Here is a 6,000-nt window from a genome sequence, read left to right on the forward strand (position 1 = left end):
GATGTATCGGTTGAATGTGTTTTGTGAACCAAGTAGGATTTATTGCTTTCAATAATGAAGTCATTATCCAAGGTTTGGTTTGAGTTTTATGTCATCTCTAGGAATTGAGGTCAATTCCTTTTCAAGAGAGAGGGTTTGACGCGGGAGCATCCTTAAAAAGTACGAGTTGTGTGACTATATGATCCATTTGGTGGCATTTATGGCTCTAATCTACTTTTAGATAATTCTCTATGTTATGACATGACTCAGGTGAATAAAAATAATCCTTATGTCTTGATTTTACAATTGATGGTTAAAGATAAAGAATGGGAACGAGGATGAGAGGGAAGAAGCTTATCAATAGATGATGCAACTAATTCATTCAGCCATATATCCTTCGTTACAAGGAATTTTTAGGTGATTCAAGTTGGAGGTGAAAGTAGAGTTCAAGAGCTTTCCAACGACTGGTCACATGCCAAACTTGAGCAAGAAACGAAGAAGTTATGAACGTTTGAAGTTGAGCTGTCCAGGAGCAGGGGAGTTCGCCCGAACCAAATCTGGTTCACCCGAATCTTCCAGGCAGTTTCAGAGCTGATTTTTGCATCTTTGCAGGAGTGGCCGAACTCCAAAATTTCGACCGAACCTACCCACAAGTTCGACCGTATCTACCCTTGGTTCGGCTGAACCATTTGCTGTTTTTCTGTCAGTTTGTGCGAACTATTTAAGCTGTTTTTAAGACGATTTTGTAATGAAATTTTTGTTGAACTTTGTAATCTAGAGACTTTCTCTCTCTACCATAATCTTTGTGATTATCTTGCTTTCTTTGTGATTGCATCTCTTGTAATCTTTGTGGTTACACCTTAATCCTAGCTTTACTTGGTGTTGGCTTTGATTAAGACCCCTATTTCATCTATCTTTGTGAATTTGAGATAGGTTTATCTTGGTTTGTTGGTTTGAACTTGTTGTTACTTGATTTCTCCTCCCTTTTACTTGTCTTTCCTTGGTTATTTCATATCAAAAGGGATGGTCAGGAACTACATGCTAAATAGGGGTATTTGGAAACAACTACCCACTAAAAAAATTTATCAAAAAAACTACCCCCTAAATTTAAAAAGTTAGAGTAGCACTACCCATTTGCATTTTCCGACGAGAAAGTCCGGCGTGTAGGGCCCACTTTTTCAATTTTTCTTCTGAAAATTCCTAATTGAAGAAGTGAAAACAAGTAGGGTATGCAATTCATAGGTAATTCTTCTCTTTTAATCCATTAATTATGAATTTTGATGTTAGGGTGTAACGATTAGAAAAATTAGGGTTCTTAGAAATAGGGGATAATTTGAAATTGGTTGAATTTATTGCTTTTAATTCATATTGGTTATCTTAGGGTTACGAATTAAGGTCCAATTTGTCATTGCATCGTGTCTTTTCAGAGAAAAATTAAAAAAGTGGGCCCATGCGCCGGACATTCTCGTCGGAAAATGCAAATGGGTAGAGCTACTCTAACTTTTTAAATTTAGGGGGTAATTTTTTTGATAAATTTTTTAAGTGGGTAGTTGTTTCCAAATACCCCTATTAAGCGTGTAGTTCTTGACAAATTTTCCTAAAATGAATTAAAAGGGTATAAGAAGGGATAAACAATCGTAAAGCCATTGTTCAGGTTCGAATCAGCCAAAAAAACGCGATTTTTGAAAAGCTCGCTAATAAGACACGTCAGCGCCACGTGGCGCCACGCGTTTTGCGTTGGCGCTAGGCGCTACTACTGGCGAATGGCGCCAGAGTCTGGCGGCAGACGACAAAACCGTCGTTTGGCGCTGGAGAGCGTTGACTCCGAATCCTTTCCGGATTGAAACTATGCCGATGTTGTGTATAAATAGCCCCTTGGTCTGCCGATAATCTTCATAATTTCAGCAGATTATACATAGTCTTAGCTTTTGAAAAAATAATCATGTCTTTTATTACTAAGAGTTTTACCAACTTCACTCATGAATGGTGTCCCTAGAATTAATGAATATTATTATAAAGATTTTAAGCGCTTCTTTAATTTAAGAGACAAAGATCTAACAAATATTGTAGATGGTAGCATAGTTAAGTTGAAAGAATTTGCACGCCATTACTTTGATAGACCTCATTCTGAATCTTTTCATGTTTATAGAAGAAGGGCTTTTCTCTTTTTCATGCTTAAACAATATCTTCTCACTAGTGGTAGAACTAATGAGGGCCAAGCAACCATATCAACCGTTTTGGAGCAAATTGAATCTGGAAGAAATCCAATGCCGTTAATTGTTGGAGAGACTATGCTTAGTCTTAATGAATTGAAGAGAAATCCAAAAGCGCCTTTTTGGGGCTCTCCAATTTTATTACAGGTAGAAAAATAATATTTTTAATTACAGAAATCAAAAACATATTTTTGTATAGTAATATTAATTTATTTGCATTGAAATTTTGCAGATGTGGCTAATGAAGAGACTAGAATTAATTAGTCCTCCCGACAATGTTGAAAAATAAACTCCAAATTGCTTTGTGAGGCGAAAGAAACGCTTCTATAAGATGGGGCGCCATGAATGGAAAAAAGTGTGCTTCTTGCAACTTTGCTATCAAGTGGGTCATCCCTTGGTGGAAAATAGAGAAGATGGTTGGTGTCAACAAGCAACCTTTATGTCGTCTTCCAAGCTTAACCAAGATGGCTTTTTATTATCCCTGCAGGGTAAAAAGACAGTACGGCCTACTTCAGACAATTCCTTTTGGGGATCTTTGTCGTCCCTATGAATTCCCTGTTTCTCAAGAAGTAGAAAAATTTGATGCATATTGGAGCGCTAGACCTTTATGGGAAGTGATTACCCAAAAGGTTCCTCCTTCCCTGCCTAATGATGTGAAGAGGTGGCTTCTCAAGAAACCTTCAAAGGACATGAAGAAAAATCAGAGTAAAACGGATGTGAAGAGTCGTCTAGGTGACAAGGTGATTCCTGTTAAGGAACGTTTGGGTGAAAAGATTGAATTCAAAACACCTACGATGCCTAAGAAGAAGAGCTTTACAAAAGATAAGGGGAAAAGAAAGGCTGACACTTCAGAGAAGAAGGCTTGGGTAGAGAAGAAACATGGAGTCCAAGCTAAGGGAGAAACTATTTACTCCAAAATTGAATGTAGGTCCTCTAAAGGATGCCTACTAGCTAAATCCATGGACGATGAAGAGGATGCAGATAAAAATTGGAAGAGAGCGAAGAAAGAGAAGAAAGATTGAAGCATTTCTTAACTTTCAATTTATTAGACTTAGTTTTAAATTCAAAGTTAATTTGTTTTATTAAGCTTTATTTAAATTCCATCAATAATGTAATTTCTTAGTTTATTTTATTAATGAAATTTCAGCTTTTTAATTAAATCATCTCCTTTAAATTTAATTTATTCAGGCAACGAAAACAGAAAATTTAATTTTCTAGAAATTTTAACGAGTACGGAAGTCGAAAATTTTCCGAAAACACCGAAATATTCCCAGGTACTCCCAGAAGAAATGGCGCCGCTTCTTTACGAATGACGGCGGCTGCTGCCGTCTAGCGTCTGACGACAGACGTTGTCCTCTGGCACTACGGTTCATCGGCCGGCGACAGAGATTTTCTGTGACGTCGATGCTTCGTCGAATTTCTGTCAAATTTCTTTTTTATATCTAGGATGCGAGATTTGCGGAAATTAAAGTGGTCGCACTCGTAAAGGGTTGCCTACGTATCCTTTTCTTAAGATTCAGGCCAAACGTAGCTGTCTTGAGTATCCTACTCAAATAATTATAGGTAGTACTTTTTAAGTTGGTCAAGATTTGTCATGTTCGAGAATTCATTGCCATCCATATCAGTTAATTTTGCTGCACCTCCGGATAGAACTGTTTTGACAACATAGGGTCCGGACCAACTAGGCCTAAATTTTCCCCTTGGATCTAAAATATTTTTTCCTTAATGCTTTTAAAACCAAGTCTGCTACTTTGATGTTTCTTGTCTTGGCCTTCTTATTAAAATTCCTAGCCATACGAGTTTGATAGCATTGAGTATGATGTAGAGCTTCTAGTCGCTTTTCATCAAGTAGAATTAGCTCCTCATATCTCGCTCTAGTCCATTCAACTTCATCGAGTTTACTTTCTAATGAAATGCGTAGAGATGGTATCTCTAGCTCTATAGGTTGTACGACATCCATTCCATAAACCAAGGAGAATGGCGTATTTCCTGTTGACGTGCGATAACCCCAAAGTGCGAAATGGAATTTGTCAGGCAAATCCTTGTAATTTTCTGTCATTTTCTCGATGATAGTCTTTAGATTTTTATTAGCTGCTTCAACTACTCCATTTGCTTGAGGTCTATAAGGAGAAGAATGATGGTGTTGAATGCCATATTTTTGTAGCAATTCTTCACACTCAGCTTGAAAGTGAGTTCCATTGTCACTTATCATTTCATGTGGGACTCCGTATCGACAGATGATATTCCTTTCGATAAAGAGTGCTACATGTTTTGCAGTGAGTTTAGCATATGATTGTGCTTCAACCCACTTTGTGAAGTAATCAATTGCTACTAGGATGTATTCATGACCTCCTGTTCCTGGAGGAGTAATTTTACCAATAATATCAATTCCCCATGTAGAGAATGGCCATGGTGAAGTGTAGGTGTAAAGTAGAGATTGAGGAACATGTTGTAAATTGGCGTAGATTTGGCATTTAGGGCATCTTTTCACATATTGATGACAATCCCTATTCATGGCAGTCCAATAGTATCCTTCTCGCATTATCTTTTGGACTAGCATTTTTCCATTAACGTGAGTTCCACAAATGCCTTCGTGGACTATCTTCATAGCTCTTTGAGCATCCTTTTTCCCTACACATAAGAGAGCTCGACCCTTAGGTATCCTTTTATGTAACTCGTTGTCTATGAGTACGTATTGGGAAGCCAAGAGTCTTAATGCTCATTTTGCTCTTTTTGACAGCATGAGGAGGGTATTCTCCTTTAGTGGCATAGTTAAGTATGTCTGTATACCACGGTTCTTCTTCATCTTCCTCTTCATCTTGGATCACTTCATTATCTTTTATAGCTTGAATATATGCCGGTTTATGCCTTTTTTCTATAGTTAGAGGCATTTGCTCGATTTCCTAAGGAATCCTAACAATTGAAACTAGTCTCGCCAAGCATCAACAAATTGATTTTCCTATCTAGGTAGATATGTGTATTCGACCTTTTCTAACTGGTTGGTTAGAGTTTCCAGATAAGTTTGGTAAGGGGCTAGACTTTCGCTCCTTACTTTCCATCTTTTAGAAATCTGGTTGATGATCAATGAAGAGTCCCTGAATATTCGTAATTTCTTCACTCCCAATGCCAAAGCTATTTCAAGGCTACCACGCATGCTTCGTATTCATCTTTATGGAGATTGGAACATGCTTTTCCTTAGGTGTCCTTAGGTGATACTAATAATACTCCAACGCCACATCCCTTTTGGTTTGAGGCTCCGTCGAAGTATAAGGTCCAAGTATTCGCATTGCAGCCCAGGCTTTTGCGCCATTATTGGAACATTAATTTGGGACTGCTTTCAGTATTTTTTCTCTACGGGGACAGACCTAAAGTTGTACTAAGTAAGTTTTGATTAATTTATTAAACTTTAATTACCTAGTTAATTAATTAATTAATTAGGCAAAGTCCTTTTAGTCATTAATCAGTTTATTTAGGCTTAAACACAAGTCAAACAAACGGTTAGGAAAAACACATAGAGTATGCACAACAAATAATGCACAAGTAGTCAAGTAGCCACAATATGATGCAATGAGTTTGCAACCTAACCATGGCTCTAGTTCTCTAAAGTTCGGGATATAGTAGGTTAGTCAAAGAGGGTCCATGGTTATGAGTCCGGATGCACCGCGTGGAAGCCATACGTTTGAAGGGTTGGCGCGTGTGGATGGGACCCCGCGAGTTAAACTCGCTTCCATGGTTTGGTGAATTCAACATTCTCGGATGTACCCTTTGTTTCTTAGAGTGTTCAATAAGGTAGATGGAGCATGAATTC

This window comes from Chenopodium quinoa, unplaced genomic scaffold, assembly GCF_001683475.1.
Source record: "Chenopodium quinoa cultivar QQ74 unplaced genomic scaffold, ASM168347v1, whole genome shotgun sequence".
NCBI lineage: Eukaryota > Viridiplantae > Streptophyta > Magnoliopsida > Caryophyllales > Amaranthaceae > Chenopodium > Chenopodium quinoa.